General features: G+C 31.4%; 1 long non-coding RNA gene across 1 annotated transcript; it reads left to right on the plus strand.

Moving 5' to 3' along the window:
* Positions 1 to 1,906: 1,906 nt before the first annotated feature.
* Positions 1,907 to 4,847, plus strand: LOC139526789 (uncharacterized). Its single transcript, XR_011665176.1, has 3 exons — positions 1,907 to 2,242; positions 3,901 to 4,058; positions 4,768 to 4,847. It is a non-coding gene; the product is annotated as an uncharacterized lncRNA (long non-coding RNA).
* The last annotated feature ends 13,314 nt before the right edge of the window (positions 4,848 to 18,161 follow it).

Below are 18,161 nucleotides of genomic sequence, written 5' to 3' on the forward strand. Positions count from 1 at the left end.
TAAATTTAAATTATAAAATTCACTTAGATCAAACATGTAAATTTTGTAAATATTTTAATTTGATTAATACTTGGTATGTTGGTTACAAAGGACGCGATGCGTTTTATTTATGTAAATAAGTTAATAAACATTTTGTAAAAAATATTTTCATAAGTTGCAAAGTTAAATGAAAGGCAGGAAATATTCATATTGTTTCCGTAGTAACTTGAAAATGTTACATTGTCAAAGAGGAAGCAATATACCATTTGTGTTTGCCGGAAGAAGTGTCTTTTGCTGATATCATGAAGCACTAGTTTGACATTTATATAGACAGCAACATAACAAAGACATGAAACCTTTTGATCTATGTTATTTTTCTGTAAGTTGTTTATCTTTTTTTCACTTTGTAGATTATAACTTGGGTTTTTGAAACCGACATACTGTTCTACTGAGTTTCAACTAGTTTTTAAAATTGTTTTAACATTTTAAATTGACTTTAAAACTTGTACAGACATTGAATTCGGTTACTTTTTAATTTATTACACGTATATAAAGAGCCTGTGACCGAAATAAATGTTTTTTTCTTTAGCGAAATAGAAATATTCTTGGGTTTGTATTTTCTATGACAGTAAATGCTGGTTAAAGCCTTATGCACAGTCTTACCCATTCCATTTCAGTCGGAAATAAAATGTCATTCGATTTTAGATTTTATGAAATTTGAATATAAGATAGTTAGCAATTCTTTTATGTTTTTTTTATGTTATTTCCACACCAACAATTTATTGTATAATACATTTGTAATCACAAGTTAATTTCATTTGGTTTATTTAAAATATTTTATTACGTATTTCTCAAGATGCTTTCATTCTCACGGCCCCAAGACGATACCATTTCAAAGAAATATGCTTAAAGGCATACAAGAATAACCTGTATAAGGTCATCATTTTCCTGGCAAAACAGCCACGTTATTTATAGTGAAAAACATTAGGGAGGGTCGAAATGTTATTCAGATTCTGTTTATAAAAAATATTTTTTCTTTCAACTGAAATGTATTCTGCATATTTCAATTCATTAGAAATTATTGAAAAAAAAAATAATATGCTTTTCCCCGATAAAAATGTAATGAAGATATAAAAAATAAACTTAACACTAGTTTTAATCTACTAGTTGTGTACAATAAATTACTTTCAATTGACTTGTATTTTTCAAACAACGTTATCAGGCAGTTACTTGCTTCTGGTCGTGCAAATATATTTTTATTAGGACTGGATAAAGATTTCTAAACTTAAAAAAAAAAGAAAAAAAAAAGAATTTTTGACGTATAACATACCTCGGGGTGTCAGATTGTCTGTAGAAATAACCACCTACGGGCGATCTTTCATATCTCCTATTCTGAAAACCCCTTGGTAGTTTATACGACAAGAAAAATCTTAAATATGCATTATCTGTAACATGTTTTTTGTTTTGTTTGTTTGTTTGTCTTTATATTCTTTACATTTTGATTGTGAGTACTTGATTTTATCATAATGATATATTATAATGTCATAGTGTAATGGGCAATATTATTGAAAAAAATAACCATTTAGTCTGTTTACACATGTAACTGTATAATAAGCAATCTTCTTTTTTTCTTTCTTTATAATTCCTTCTCGGAACTTTTGAATTGCGTCACTAAAAATAAATCCTCTTTTACAAAAGTCATCTTGAGCTTGGACCCTCTTTTTTCTTTCTTTCTTTCTTTCTTTCTTTCTTTCTTTCTTTCTTTCTTTCTTTCTTTAGTGTCAATTGTATATTGACATTTTCTAATTTATAATGATATTATTTTACGTACACTGTATCATGTGTATATATTATAAATGATTGTATAACGCAAACACGAATACTTCACTGGTTACCTCCAATGTAAAAGGGTAGTTCATAATTCACCTATCGCCGCTCCGCCCATAATAATTTATCGACCAATGAAATCGCAGATGCGCGCGCGTATTTTTGTTGCTACAACAAGACTCAGACAAACAATGACGTCTGCCTGAAATTGTCTGAGTGTACATTTTGGTCAATTATGGTAAAGCGCTGTTGTTACGGTGTTTGTAACACCGACAGTCGGTACGAGGATCGACTTCAGGACGGTGTTTATTTTTTGCCATTTCCGAAGAAGTCAAACAACTTAGAAAAGTGTCTAAAATGGATAAAGGCCTGCGGAAGACCGCACTCACAGTTCAATGTTGAACGGATAACGAGAGCAACTTACATTTGTTCAAAGGTATACTGAAACAAATCAAATACTTTAAATTGAAAGGATTCAACAGTATTCTTGTTTTAAATATCACCATTGATAAAAAATTGATGTCCTAGACACCAAAACACAGCTTATGACAGTCCATACCCCCCTTTTTGTGTGCCTAAAGTCATAACATAGCGCAATATAGTCATGTACACACACGACCGACACATTAACTTTACACGAATATACATAAAAATAAATAAATTGTCAAGAGATTGGTTCCAGATATGTAAATGTAAGCATTTATTATACAAAGTCCTTCCAACTGTCCAATGTATTTTCCAACCATGTTTTAGTTATCATCTTTGTATATTCCTGAACTGTTTGGATAACTTTTGTGTACACTACACATATTTAATCATGCCTTGCATACACAAGAGAGGGTAAGTCTTCAATGTAAGTCAATTAACAAAAGGAATTATTTGATTCATGAATTTTTGAAAGCTATCTCTTTGCATAGAAGTATGTTCCTTTAGGATAAGGGGAACTGCCCTCACTTCTAGGTATACTTTCTTTCTTTTGCCCAAACTTTTGGTCTTTGTCTCGTAATATATTGAAAACCCTTTTTCTAGGAGCCGTGCTGGCGAAATTTTTCAGATATTTGGACTTAGTTTTTTTTTTGGTGGGACAATTAGATTATTTAAGCTGGAAAGAGCCTAGAGGTGTTCTTCGTCCTGGGGGTAGAATATTATGCATATATTTCCTGTGTTTGAGGGAGATATAAAGATTTGTTAACCCCAAAAAAATCATATTTGACGAGGGCATATGACTTTTCGAGGGTGAACTAATCTTCATATCTCCAACAGTCGAGGGAAATGAATGTTTTATTTGACTGCCATTACTTTTTTTTACATCTGAACTTTAGATATTAATTTACACAGTTGTTTTCTTATCTGTTTTGCTTTAAAACAACATACACAATGATAATCAGTACTTTAAAGTGCACTATTTATTTATTCTTTTCTATTTGTTTTTTTTTTAAAATGAAATTACTATGTTATCTTTAAAACAAACACAATCAAAATATATTTCTATTATTGAAACATTTGCCATGGCAAACATCGCACAAGGCAATCCCAACGTTCAGTGCAGTAATAATTAGGCCATAGAAATGAAAGAATTTTGTGAAATACACATTGTGATGAACAACTAATTGTCTAATTGGCACTTGAAGCAGTTTGACCCAAGGTTCCATGTTGAAGGTTTTACTATGTCCTATAACTGTTAATGTTTAATACTGTTGGTCCTTGATGGAGATTTTTCATTGAAAATGAAAGAAAAATGTGTAAAAAGTCTGAACTGCATTTATGATCTGATAGAATTCATTACAAGTTTAAATCATTAATGATTAAAAAATGTCTCATACATGTATTTTTGTATATAAGTCTTTTTTTATACTGACTCATCCTACTGAATTGACAACAGGTTACGGTAACTTTGTTATCAAAAAGACATAAAACCCTGTAAAAATTTCATGTGTCAGATAGACCCTCATTAGAACGCACATATTTTAGGTACACACACATATTATGATGTTGATTGATTGATTTAAAACAAATCTAAGCTGCTGTTTTATAATTTAACTGATAATCCTTCCAGTAAATACAGTGTACAATATTTTAGGTTCTCTATTTCAGCATTTTGTCAACAAAAATGGGCCAACAGAAGAATATCCCGACCCGATACCATTTGATGGACGAACTCCAAAACCAGCAAGAAAAGTCCTCACCAAAAGAGTGATTGAAACCCCAAAAGCTGCACCAAACAGACAAGTGAAAAGAAAATTGATCTACAGGTAGATACAAATTTTATGAAAATATGTCCCTTATAAATATAATAATTGGTCATTTATATGTAACCCATAAAAACAATTTTTTTTTCTCCCGTCATTCATTTTTATCAATACTGAACTATACAGTGACTTTACCCATAAACCAAAATATAAAGCATTACAGGTTATGATTGTTTTTAAAAGGTGACATACATCTGGACTACATGTAACATCCATTTGTTTCCTTGTTTTCTTGCTTAACATTTGTATTTTCGGGGCCTTTTACAGCTGATTATGTGGTATGGACTTTGCTTGTTGTTGATGGCTATACAGTGACCTACAGTCGTTAATTTTCTGTGTCATTTGGTCTCGTGTGAAGAGTTGTCTCATTGGAAATCAAACAAGATATTCCTATTTTATATCTAAAGTCTGGACAAGTCAATATTTCAAGAAACTATTAACAGTAACAACATACCCTAATTTATTTTAAATTAGAGCAGAAGTAAAAAGCAAATGCAGAAATATATGACACACTAGCTTTGTTTAACAAATTACTGTAAATGAAATAATATACAGGTACCTTTATCAATATTCATTATTTTTTTATGAAATGGCCCTCTCCTATTTCAAAGGTCTTTTACATATATATCTTTCTTTTTAATAAGAAATCGCTTTAGATAATTTCACAAATTCAAGTTGTCTCCCTTTGACTAATTGTTTCTTGTTATTTCAGTGAAACATCAGAAATTCAAACAACAGAAATGACACCAGATTCCAACAAAGAAAATATACCACCAGATTTCAACAAAGAAAACACTGTTGCTATACAAACAGAAGGAGGATGTAAGTTGAAATGTGTGCCTAAGACTGATATTTGTACAGCAGAGGATGACAATGATTACAAAAACAGTCCTTTTCAGGACTACTAAACTTTCTCAAAAAGATGTTTTCATTTGTTGATGGTTCAATTTTTTGGTACACAATGATAAATGACATAACACAAAGTTTGTGATCAGTACTGTTTATTAAATACAGTTAGTATGCAAAGTGATTCAATAACATAAAATTGTGAGTTGAAATGGGGTATGCGTAAGAAAGACCACAATCCAACCAAGAAGCATAAAACAGCATGTACACCAAACAAACACATTTTAATTTTGTTAAAAAATCAATCTTGGTATAAAATAAGTGCTCTTTTATTGTCGACCTTGTAACTTTGAAATAGTAGAATCTAGATTAATTTTTTTTTAATGTTTTCTCTAAATTTATTTATTGATATATCACTTTCAGAATTGAATTACTTTTAAGGTGGAACCTAACACTATTACTAAAATTAATTTGGCTCGTTTAATTTTCACAAAATTTTGACAAAGTATTTACTCCTTTTGATCCTTTGACAAAAATATAAAAATTTCAAAAAATTTGAACCAACCATTTTACTAGAAATTTACACTGCTTACATAGCAGTTTGGCAGACAATAACGTTGATCATTGAGAAGCGTAATGTTTCCTTAACAATGTAAGTTAATTAAAACGTTTAGCTGATTTTACAGAGTTTTCTCCTTGCAGTGTTAGGTATGATGAAAATTTTGATAAAGTAATAATCATACAAATTAAAAAGAATGTTCTACATGAAGTCAGCAAGAGGAGGGATTCTTAAAAAATGTACAAGGCTTAAAAATAAGAAGGGGTTCTTTGACAAACCATTTATATTTACTATACATGTATATACCAAAATGACACCAATTTAGGTGTCACCCAACATCTGGACTTAAATTAATTTGGCTCATTTAATTTTCATAAATTTGTTTACAAAATATGTATTTTGATCCTTTGAAAAAATTATAAAAATTTCAAAAAACCTGAACCAATCTCTCGAGAAAAAAAATGTAAGAGATATACATGTAGTAGTTTGACAAATACTATTTCTGATAATTAAAAAGCTTTATATTTCATTTAATAACAATATGAGGTGATTAAATATCTAGGTGATATCACAGATTTAATCCCCTGAAGTGTTAGGTACAACTTTAACTTCCAATATAATAATTAAAAATTATGCTTTTAACATCCTGCAAACAGTTTTTTTTTTCCTTGTAAAATTTTCGAACTTCTTGCGTTTCCCCTAGCTAAGACACAGGGTTAAATATTTTGCCCCATCACACACTTTTCTTTTTATAAAAATATTTAAATGATCATTTACAAAATATAAGCAAACTGAAGATTTCTTTTCTTACAATTTGTGACCCAAATAATACAAAAGCCAAATATATAAGGTAAAAGTCAGAGAAATCCTTTCCCTGCCATTTCCTTAACATCAAATATCTTGATAAGGAGTTCTTTAACCTATAAAATTTTCCAATTATATATTTATTCCTAAAGTAATGCTTTCCTGATTCATTTTATCATTTATAAGTTGTACATTTTTTTTATTTCACCTAATACATTGTAATATATAAATAAAAATGTGATATGAATGCCAATGACACAACTAGTATTCTTATAAATGATTTGTTTTTTGTCAAACATGAAATGAATTAACCTGCAAGAAACTTCTTACACACTGAATAAAATTATAAATGTACATGATCAAAATAAAAGTCTGCAAGCTTATTAAGAATGTTTTGCATTACAGCTTTGTCTGGATAAATTCTTTCAATATGGATGTCCTTCTTTGTATAGACTACAAAATCACAAAACTGAGAACCTGTTACGAGTAATTGACCTTGTACCTGAATAAAATAATCATGACTGATTTTTAATTTCGGTCCATTTTCAGACAACTCTAAACAAAAGTCTGCACCCTGAGATTTTCCGTTATGAATTTTTTATTTTTCAAGAGGCATTTCACACTGTTAAAGTCAAAATGTCTCTCCAATAAACATGATGGACTCAATGTTAAACCAAAAAAGAGGGGGGGGGTTAATCCTTCCCTGCCCTATATTTTCCAAAAAAGTAACAGGAAACATGCTTATACACATGTAATTTGGTTTTGGCCTCTCAGGATAAATTAATACAGAAAAGGGGAGCTTTAAAATAATTGAAAAGATATATATATAGCCACACACCCAACACTTCCCCTAAAAAATAAATGGTATATCCCTTACAATAGACAAAACCATTGCCATGCATACATATGCAATGTTTTTGTATGGCACTGTATAAAAATCACAAAGAAGTGGGACAGTTCCCCTTATCCTAAAGGAACATACTTCTTTTGTGGAAAAAAGAGACTTGACAGAATATTTTTGTAATGTCAGATATACAACTAACAACGGAACCGCTGTACCCTTGCTGTCAATCAAGGGGTGCGTCTATATTGGCGAAATCTCAAAGTACATAGTTACAGACAGAAGAAGTGGCCATAGCCATGTAGTAAAAAAAGGGGGGCGTTACGTTTTATGGTTGAGAGGATTACATGGATTATGATTACAGGTGAATCGACATGCAGATAAAATTAATGATTGAAAAATAAACGTACCCTGCAGTGCATGAACAGTTGGAAAGTTCTATCTGTCCTCCATTAACATCGATCTCAACACTGTGTGGGATCTCGTTCTTTCGTTGACTTCTATGACATTTTGCGGAGATGTTTACTGTCTGCTCAACGACTTGTTTCAACATTTTCACATTATGAATATATCCCTCGCTGAAATATTTGAAACCAGTCTGCTTGCATTTCAAAGAAATTTCACAATTAAGATACCCCAACTGGAAATTGTTTGGCAGATCAGACAAACTTGCCGCACGATAAGGCTTGGCGGTCGCCATCTTTTCCGCTTTGTTTGTCTGAGTCTCCGTGGCAATAGCTAATTAGCATAAATGGGCGGAGCATAACACTATATGGGCGATAGGTGAATTATCAAGAAATCACCGAAAGAGACTCATCATTGTACTAACCATGCGCAACACGACGGGTGCCACCGATGTAGCAAGACCCGCTTATCTTCACGGAACAAATCAGACAGCCATCCTTTTTTTTGTTGTTCGTGGTGCTTTAGTTCTAGTTTTCTATGCAGTGTATTGTAGAAATTTTTCTATGTTTCCTGTAGTTGGTTTTTTTTTTTTAACCTGGATTTGTTATTGTTATCTTCTACCTTATTCCATCCCATAGATTATAATTAAGTGCTGATTTCGTTCCAAAATGTATAACTTGACATCCAAGCTCTAACTTCATGGGTGACCAGGAATATTTTGAGAAAATGCATATAGCCAAGTTTCCTCATTCAAATTACTTTTTATTAGCGATACCAATTTATTAAATGTTCATTTTTAACCTTTTTTTTTTTAGCTCACCTGGCCCATAGGGCCAAGTGAGCTTTTCTCATCACTTGGCGTCCGTCGTCCGTCGTCCGGCGTTAACTTTTACAAAAATATTCTCCTCTGAAACTATCGGGCCATCATCATTGGGGTATCTAGTTTTAAAAATGTGTCCAACCAACCAAGATGGCTGCCATGGCTAAAAATAGAACATGGGCGTAAAATACAGTTTTTGGCTTATAACTCAAAAACCAAAGCATTTAGAGGAAATCTAAAATGGGTAAAATTGTTTATCAGGTCGAGATCTATCTGCCCCTGTTTTTGGTTATTATCTTGAATATTATTATAGAAAGAGATAAACTGTAAACAGCAATAATGTTCAGCAAAGTAAGATTTACAAGTTAGTCAACATGACCGAAATGGTCAGTTGACCCCTTTAAGAGTTGTTGCCCTTTATAGTCAATTTTTAACCATTTTTCGTAAATCTTAATCTTTTACAAAAATCTTCTCCTCTGAAACTGCTGGGCCAAATTAAACCAAACTTAGCCACAATCATCATTGGGGTATCTAGTTTAAAAATGGTGTCCGGTGACCCGGTCATCCAACCAAGATTGCCGCAATGGCTAAAAATAGAACATAGGGGTAAAATGCCTTTTTTGGCTTATAACTCAAAAACCAAAGCATTTAGGGCAAATCTGACATGGGGTAAATTTGATAATCAGGGCACAATCTATCTGCCCTGAAATTTTTAGATGAATCGGACAATCTTTTGTTGGGTTGCTGCCCCTGAACTGGTAATTTTATGGAAATTTTGCTGTTTTTTGGTAATTATCTATTATCTTGAATATTATAGATAAAGATTATCTGTAAACAGCAATAATGTTCAGCAAAGTAAGATTTACAAATAAGTCAACAAGACCGAAATGGTCAATTGACCACCCTAAGGAGTTATTGTCCTTTATAGTCAATTTTTACCAATTTTCCACTGAAACTACTGGGCCAAGTTCTTTATAGATAGAGATATTTGTAAGCAGCAAGAATGTTCAGTAAAGTAAGATGTTCAAACACATCACCATCACCATCACCAAAACACAATTTTGTCATGAATCCATCTGCTTCCTTTGTTTAATATTCACATAGACCAAGGTGAGCGACACAGGCTCTTTAGAGTCTCTAGTTTATATAAAAGTGCGAGGTTTGGCATGCCACAAAACCAGGTTCAACCCACCATTTTTTCCTTTAAAAATGCCCTGTCCCAAGTCAGGAATATGGTCATTGTTATATTATAGTTCGTTTCTGTGTGTATTACATTATAACGTTGTGTCGTTTGCTTTCTCTTGTTTTTGAGTGTAAATTCACATTGCGATAAGACGTGTCACGGTACTTGTCTATCCCAAATTCATGTATTTGGTTTTGATGTTATATATATATATGTTATATTTGTTATTCTCGTGGGATTTTGTCTATGTGTGTTACATTTTAGTGTTATGTCGTTGTTCTCCTCTTATATTTAATGCGTTTCCCTCGGTTTTAGTTTGTTATCCCGATTTTGTTTTTTGTCCATGGATTTATGAGTTTTGAACAGCGGTATACTACTGTTGCCTTTATTTATATATCATTTTTCTTTTTTTAGATTTATAAGGTATTCTGTTATATTGTATATCATTGTTTGCATCACATTTTGTTTGCATTTAGGTATAACACATGACATTGTTTAATTAAAAAAGTTCTTATCATAAAGGTTTCTCATAAAATTATAATTATACAGGGGAGTACCCATATATTAGTAATTCTGAGGAGGTGATAGGGTCACATAGAATTGAAATTAGTAGCTTATCACTTGCTGATTAGTTTGGTAAATTGATTAATTTGATTCCTTAGAGATAATGATAAGTTGATAATTATAATGGGAGAAATCCGTTTGCACCAAAATTGCGTCCTTTTGCGCTACAATGCTTTTTTACCCAATGCTACGTTTGTGCCACCTGTTTTAAAATCACAAAGTATCATTTACGCCAATTACAATTGATGTTTTTAATTATCTAATTCTTTAGCTTACGGTAACAATTCTACAAAAAAACTTACAAGATGTATTTCAGTAATTACATGATTGTGATGATGATTTTGTTTTAATGGTTCTATACATTTTATTTTTATTTATTAACACGTATCAATAATATTAAAAGTTGAAGGAATAATTGTTGAATCAATTTAGATACTTCTAAATAATCTTTTTTTCAGCAACTATTCACGACGAAAATTGAAAAAATACACGTCATACTAATGATTTTCTTTTATTATTTTTATATTTGTTTAATGTAGTTTTAGTATTTAAAAAGTTTTTTTAATGTTCATATATTGCCTCGCCTTATTATTATACTGATGGTGCGATTTGATAATTCGGGTAAATAGGAATTGTGTTAGACGTGCAGTAATCTGGTGTGGTCAACACTTTTGTAGTGAATTAATGATTCAATTTTTATTACTGTGACAGTTATATACTGCACATGGATTGAACAGTATTATTGGAAAACTATGATAAGTTTCTATGAGTTTATTTATCAGTTATTATTTAAAGACCATCAAGCAATGTTTAGTCTGAATTAATAACAGACTGATCGATATGATGTTAATAACACGATCGTTTGAGAAACTTTAAATTGGTCTACAGTCATACAGATGAATTTGAAGAAACAAGTTGTATGTACGGATATCTATGAGGGTGTGATTGTGGACACTTTGTGTATGTTATAAACGTAAATGAAATTCTCTCAATATTAAACATGTGAACATTATATAGACTTATGTATATGCAGTGGTGACCTTATGCAGAAACATAACATTATAGCTGGTTCCCTAATATGCTAACGCGTTAAATGTAGATAAATGGAAACCGGATACATAGTTCCAAAAAATGACTAAAAATCAAACACACCGATTTAAGTCCCGTTACACTAACTTAATAACCGGATGTCAAAAATCGAAAAAGCATGAGGATGACTTTGGGTTCTCATGTAAAATAGGCAGTTCCAGTGTATCTGATTCATTCAACAATAACAACATAATAAATACTAGAAAATATGACAACCTAAAGATTAAAATTGGAGGTAGATGACCATATGCCAGATGATCCTGCCTACCAACGAGCATAACTAAACTAACTGCAAATAGAACAAAGGGGTAATATCTTTATAAAATGTTTTGTCTTTTACCCCGAAAACAGCTTTTACATGTAATAAACGGAGAAAATGTGAAAAAAAAGCAAACACGATTTGGTATAGTTAATTTTTTCGAACTTACAGTTTTGATGTGAAATGACAGTAAATAAAAGATATTCATCTTTCTTGAAAACAAACGATAGAAAAAAACATTTTAGTCAAAATGATCAGCAAAAATTGAGCTGCAAAATCGTCAGCTGAACCCACCTCCCGGTGCGTTTTTCCCCCGCTCCTTTGAGGACCCATTTGTTGCCTTTGACTGTTTTTCTCTTTTTTTTTCAATATTTTACCGAAACTTAACGATTCCTCGTAAAAGTCATTTAATAAATCATTTGCCTATCGTTTTGCAATTATATAAGATTAAGGACGATTTCAGCTACAAAAATAATCAGTACACGTAAAAGATACAAATTAGCAAACTAAAGACGAGTCCTTATGATTGTCATTGCTTTCAAATGACGATTAATTTACAAATTGTAAGCGTTTTTCTTATTATCTTGAAAACTATTAAAGATTAAAAAATATTCAAATCGAAAACATAATCTGCCATACAAGTTCTTAAAATACATATACATTCCCAAATTGTCCGTTGACTCTTTATGAAAAATTTTGTCCTTTAGTTATATGTCGCATGTAAATTTTAAAACCCCGTGTTTAAAGTGATAATTATATTTTAGAGAGATAATTTCAAACCCGTATTTGATATACATGATTAAGAAGACACGACCAACAAAAATATCATCAAAGTCAAAATTTTCAGTCCACTTTATATAGGAGTAACTGCCCTTCAATGATGATTTTTATCGACTTCTGTTTTTAAAAAATACTATAGCAGATAGGGAGAACTATATCAAAATAATCAGCAGTACAAGATAAGATATCAACAAAGTTTGTTGAACCAAGAGAGCTGTCTCGGGTATAGAAAAACGTACATCCATGGACTTCAAGCATACGTCAGATTAACATTGCATTGCCAATATGTTTCAATTGTCGTAACCGCAATTCAGCGTCCAATATTCCTCGAATGCGACACCAGATTAATTACCACATATGTACACACATAAGCCACACGATGAGTTTCACATGTGGAGAAAGACATTTTTTTTTGTTTTTTCGAGTGACGTATGTTTCCTTTAACTTTGCACAGATTCATAAATATATACCATATACCAGTAGTGTATTTGTGATAATTTTTTCAAAATTGTAGAAGGACCAGTTGTTCTGTCAATGGCACAAAATTTACAATGGAATTTTTATAAATTCTGGATTCAAAACAACTAAATTAAAATGAACATATGAAGCAAAGAAAAAGATTTTGTTTTAATTGACTGATTGTTGTTTTTTTTTTTGCTTTTAGTTGCAAATATGTCATGTATTTTTTAGACGTGGACAATGTATTTATAATTCATATGGGTTACTTCTGTAGGGGTTTGACCAGGGTAAACGGTGTTTACAATTGAAATGAACAGAAAATTCCACTTGCAGAACAGTCATAAATAAAAAAAAATGTAGAGTTCTTAACGTGAAGAAAATATTTCATTTCACTAACATATTACAATATTTAATATCCTTCCCATCCTGAAATAATGAGAATTTAAATTTTATACACCCACATCGAAACAAATTCCTTCTACAATATACGATTTGCCATACAACGCTGTGTGTTGATGTGATGCAAACATGTGGTTAAAAGTGTCATCAGATATATTTTCCCATCAAGATAGCCTACTGCAAATTGTGGCTAGGTTTAAATTTATTTGTGCAAAAGACTCTATTTTTTTTAAATGTTGTTAATTGACTATAAAGGGCATAAACTCCATAAGGGGTCAAATAACAATTGCGTTTTGCGAAAAATAATGCTATCGCACGTTTCGTCAGTAATTGTAAAGAAAGAGCTAAATGTGATGATTCCGGTTTCTCAAAGTATGGTTGAAGGGTTATTAAAACCAGATTTTACGCCAAACAAATCTGTATTTACAAAAGTTCAGGACAAGTATTATGTAACAGCTCTGTTATCCAAACATTGAGAAATGATACATAATTGTTGAGTTTATTGAACAAATTTAGTAAAATTCATTCCTGATTATTTAAATTCTTCTTGTTTCATTCAGTGTTAAATCATAAATAAAACTGTTCAGGTCTTCAAAGCTGTCACTTGTTTCTTTTTTTTTAAATTTCATTATTTAGAATAATTTAAGGCATTTTGTAAATTGCCTAGTATAATTAGTCATTATGTATAATGACTGAATCTTGGAGGCAATTAAGAGAATGCCTAAAATTATCAGGCATTTTACAAAATGCCTGAATTTAGAAAATGTCTGTAGCATAAAATTGAAATTAAAATTGAGAATGGAAATGGGAAATATATCAAAGAGACAACAACCCGACCATAGAAAAAACAACAGCAGAAGTTCACCAACAGGTCTTCAATGTAACGAGAAATTCCCGCACCCAGAGGCGTCCTTCAGCTGGCCCCTAAACAAATATATACTTGTTCAGTGATAATGAACGCCATACTAATTTCCAAATTGTACACAAGAAACTAAAATTAAAACAATACAAGACTAACTAAGACCAGAGGCTCCTGACTTGGGACAGGCGCAAAAATGCGACGGGGTTAAACATGTTCATGAGATCTCAACCCTCCCCCTATACCTCTAACCAATGTAGAAAAGTAAACGCATATCAATACGTACATTTAAAATTCAATTCAAGAGAAGATATATATATATATGTATGGACATATAGAGGTAGAAGATCCATTAAAAACTCACAGATCGAGAAAATCTGACAACACTATATCATAAAATTTACATTAAAAAAACGGAGACGACAAGAAAACAAAGTTTTCAAAACAAAATCCTCGAAAACAAGTGAACACCGAGCAAATCGAAACTCATGACTAAAAGAATGATGCTAACATCCGTTTTGATCAGTTCTATTGCTTATATTGTCAAAATGGGCTTATTAATATACAAACATCCCAAATAATGAATGAAGAAGGCTCGTGCTGTTTAAAGCAAAGTGAAAATATTTGCCAATTAAATAATCATTTTGTTTATTTTATGAAAAAGCTGTTAAAGCGACAATTTTTCAAACTTACACAAATTGTTTTCAAATAAAAGCTTTATAAACGTTGAAATACAATAAAGACGGATAAATGTTGAAATAATGATGCCACATGATTACCAATTAGTGTACTATGAACGAGACACCAAATGATGTAGATGAAGGCATTTACATGTCACCGTATGGTTTTTAACTATGAGCATACACCATAAAGTACTGGTACCCACAATAGCAATATACAGTTCCTTGTTGGAAGTCCTTCACGAATGTTTTTTTTTCAAAATCAAGCTTTCAGTGGACGAGCGTTATTTTTTCTTGACAGTATTTTTACTTACCTAGCGGCGTAACATAGTGCCTGAAAAATTAGGCATGAAGATTGAATATTACAGATCAACTGAATTAACTATCGTAGAGGATTTTTATTAATTAATGTAGGATACAGAATCAGATATAAAGTGTAATATTAACTATGTCGACACAATTTGGAGCTTATTTGTGATTGCATTGTACTCTTTTCCACACAATGTTAACAGCGTGGGTCACACTTAATATTAAACGATTTTGTGCAAAAACTCTTATATCTGTACACACACGTTAGTACTTTTACGGATTACAAAGGCTTCAAACCATGAATTTTTATATTCATTAAGTTAACCAATAATATTTGAACGATAATATTCTTTTTATATATAACAGGGAAAGAGTAAAACAAAATTCTAATATGACGTGCTTCTTTCGCTTTGAGAACAAAACAATGCTCTAAATCCAATAAATTTGTTTGCACATGCGTATATTGACTTCTTCAGAATAAAGAATTCTATCAAATAAGCATGCACTTAATATATTTCCTTAACTTTATAACACTTTCAAACTCTTAAATTGTGCACATGATGTTACTAATTCATTTATGAAGACTGTAATGTGTAGCATTCCGAAATTGACATATTTGACCTACATATGTATATCTTTATTTCTCAATAAATACGACAACCGTTCATGCTAGCTGTTTAAACTCCTCCCTCTGAAAAATCACAGTGCCAGCCGTTTGCGTCTTTACAAACAAAAAAGTAGGTGCATGGAAGGGTCTACGCAAACGCTTTTACACTTATACTTATCGGACATAGAAATTACCTTAATTGTCCTATTCATAATCGAAATAATTGATGCAAGCTATACGTTATTGTAGTTTTATCATGGGTAGGCGTTATTTTCGTGTTATTTTAGCCATCACTATCGCTAGGGTAAACATAATCACGAATATAGTGTCTACTCATGTTAAAAATACAACAAATTTAAAGTATTTGCATCAATTATTTCTTAATTAAATATAACGGAAAAAAAGAAAATGTTGTTTTTGTGCATTTCAAAGCTAAATTTTATTTTTTATCTATTCAAAATTACACGAAATCATTTTTCTTGTTGCATGAGAGTTTTATTTCGAGATCACGATTATTTATAATAAAAGTAGTCTAAGTAATTGTGAAACTAATATACATGTATCTCAAAAATTGTGCACTGTATGTATCAGTACATTAAATTGGATTTTCCCCAAAAGATAAATATCATCCGCTAAAGTTATTTGACAAAAAAAGAGCTTTGAGTACATCGAATACTATTAAACATATTATCAGTGAATAGCTATATTTGGCACCATTTGTATGTTTATTTGACGATTTGATACACATCTAATAACGGGAGCAAAGTTAAAGAATTAATCAAAATCTGCTCGTTTAAGTACTGTAACAATAAATTAATTCGTTAATAAATGTCAGTATAACAAAATGGTTTATAATTTTAATTAAATGATGAATTTGCGATCAGTGTTGTTTCTATATACCAAAAAAATTAAATGATAACCAGTTACATAATTGTCAGGTCTGAACATCAAATAATTTTAAAGTTCTTAGACCGGGTTATGAGATTTACAGATTATTGAACAATACTTTGAGAATTATTAAATCGATTGTATTGCAAAATTATCAATAATGTTCTCTATCTATAAAAATTTGGAGTAGAGCCAATTCAACCTGTATTTGAAACAATACCAAGGTTAAAATGTAAAAGGTGTTAAATCATTGCAGTGCTACATATTGGTGTTTAAAGCACGTTGATACAAAATTGCAAATTTTACATAGTGTGTGTCAATTTTAAATCAGAAGAGATCGCTAACCAAACTTAATTAATGTATCCGAAAGGAACATATCTAGCTCTACTTTTAAGTGAATTTAGATTTTAGTTAATAATGTTTTTCTCGTACATTTTAGGGTATATGTATTACATAATTGCCAAAACTCTGTTGGCATTCGTCAGGCATTGATATAGAAATAAGCCCACAAATTTGTTAGAACTTTTAAATACATATATAGGGCTGTATCACTACATGACTATGAAAAAAAATGAAGATTTAAAGACCTTTTGAAAAAGAGCCACGTAAGAAATAAATTGACATTATTTCCCCCATTTTGAAAAGAGTTCATTGATCAAGTGGTCTTAGCAGTTCAGCTACTGTTTCGCAAGGTTATCAACAATGAGGTTGTGAGTTTGAACCATGCATGTGGCATGCGCGCTCGCCTCCTATTTTAAATATTTGTTAGTTTTCCTTCCAAAAGTCGATGGTTCTCTTTGAAGAATCTTGTTTCCTTCACCAATATAAAACGTACCGCCACAAATTAACCATTAGCGCAAAGTTGCTTCAAACACCATTCAACCAATCAGCCAATCCCTTTTGATAAGAAAAAAACGGTTACTCCCAGAGATTTATCAATTATCATATCTATATTTACACCCCATTATTATTGATTATTTACGAACAACGTCTCAAATATGCCGATATAATTATTCACTAATCTAACAATTTCTTTTAAAGTTTAAGTATTGTGAAAATAAGGTTGTTGTATTCGAGTAAGATGTATGATAAAGTTATCACACGATCGCGGAAAATTCTACTCTGTAGTGTCATTTTATTTAATAATATGCGCTTACTGTTAAAAAGACGTTACTGAAAATATACGGCCATGAAGGACAACTACTGCCCCATAAAAAAGATAATTGATGACCCGATTTTTCGAAAGATTCCTCAATTTACAACTAGGGAAATCTAAAATCTCAAACAGTGACACTGCAAATAACACCATGCGTTCAATTATTTACGGGGTCTCGGTGGCCGAGTGATCTAAGTACTTTTTTTACTGTAATCACTAGCCAGTCAACACTGAGGTTGTGATTTAGAACCCCTATCGTGTTGGTGCACTCGACTCCAATATTAATTGACTAGAATTGTTAGTTTTCCTATCGAAGGTCAATGTTTTTCTCCGGGCACTCCGGCTTCCACCAATAAAAACTAGCCGCCACGAACTAGCCTAAATGCAACTCATAAAAGTGCCGTTAAAACATCAAAAATAAAAATAAAATCAATTATTTACCACCATCAAGTAATATCTGCCGTCAATTCAGATGTCTCCCCTATCTCTCTCAGCATTGGAAGTGGAAACAAATGCGCATTTGCAACTTCTTGAACAGCTGTCATTTTAATATACATGTACAATGTTCTAACAAATACATAATTAACTTAAGGACCGGG

Source organism: Mytilus edulis, chromosome 6 (genome assembly GCF_963676685.1).
Source record: "Mytilus edulis chromosome 6, xbMytEdul2.2, whole genome shotgun sequence".
Lineage (NCBI taxonomy): Eukaryota > Metazoa > Mollusca > Bivalvia > Mytilida > Mytilidae > Mytilus > Mytilus edulis.